Genomic DNA, 612 nt, shown 5'->3' on the forward strand with positions numbered 1-612 from the left:
CCTCCTCTCCTCCTTCCCCATCTCTCTACGTGCCTCCCTCCTTCCCCAGGCAGACAGGCAGACATATATACACAAGCCCCAGCAACTTTTTGTAATAATAAAAGAAAAGTAATAAATAAGGAGCAAAAAGACTGGGAGTGCAAGTCTGGGCCACTGCAGGGGGGGAACATTGCCCAATCTCTGCACCCCAGGGGCCCTCTCCACAACAGAAAGTTCCTGGGAGGTCCAGGGTCAAGACCAAAACCTCCCTCCACTCCTGGGCCAGATACCTTTGGGGTGCCTAACAACTTCCCCCACCCCTGTCTAGGTGTATAGATTGGGAGACTCAAACTCACCCCGCACACCAATCTTCATTTTTAAAAGTTTTTTTTATGTCTTCCTGCCCTTACAACCATAAAGAGGGGTGAAGAAAGGATGGACTGCAGAGGGAGGAATAAACCGGTGCCTAATCACACACGCAGTTTCCCTTCTTAGAAATCCAACCAGCAGTCCACTGTTCCCTTCGGAAAAAATAAGTCTGCAGCTTTCCTTCTCTCTTCCCAGTTTTTCTGCCTGAGCCTTTCTCCTCTCTGTAGATTCATCTTTCAGCCAGTCTTTCCGTTTCAGATTCCT

Source organism: Suricata suricatta, chromosome 11, assembly GCF_006229205.1.
Source record: "Suricata suricatta isolate VVHF042 chromosome 11, meerkat_22Aug2017_6uvM2_HiC, whole genome shotgun sequence".
Classification (NCBI taxonomy): Eukaryota; Metazoa; Chordata; class Mammalia; order Carnivora; family Herpestidae; genus Suricata; species Suricata suricatta.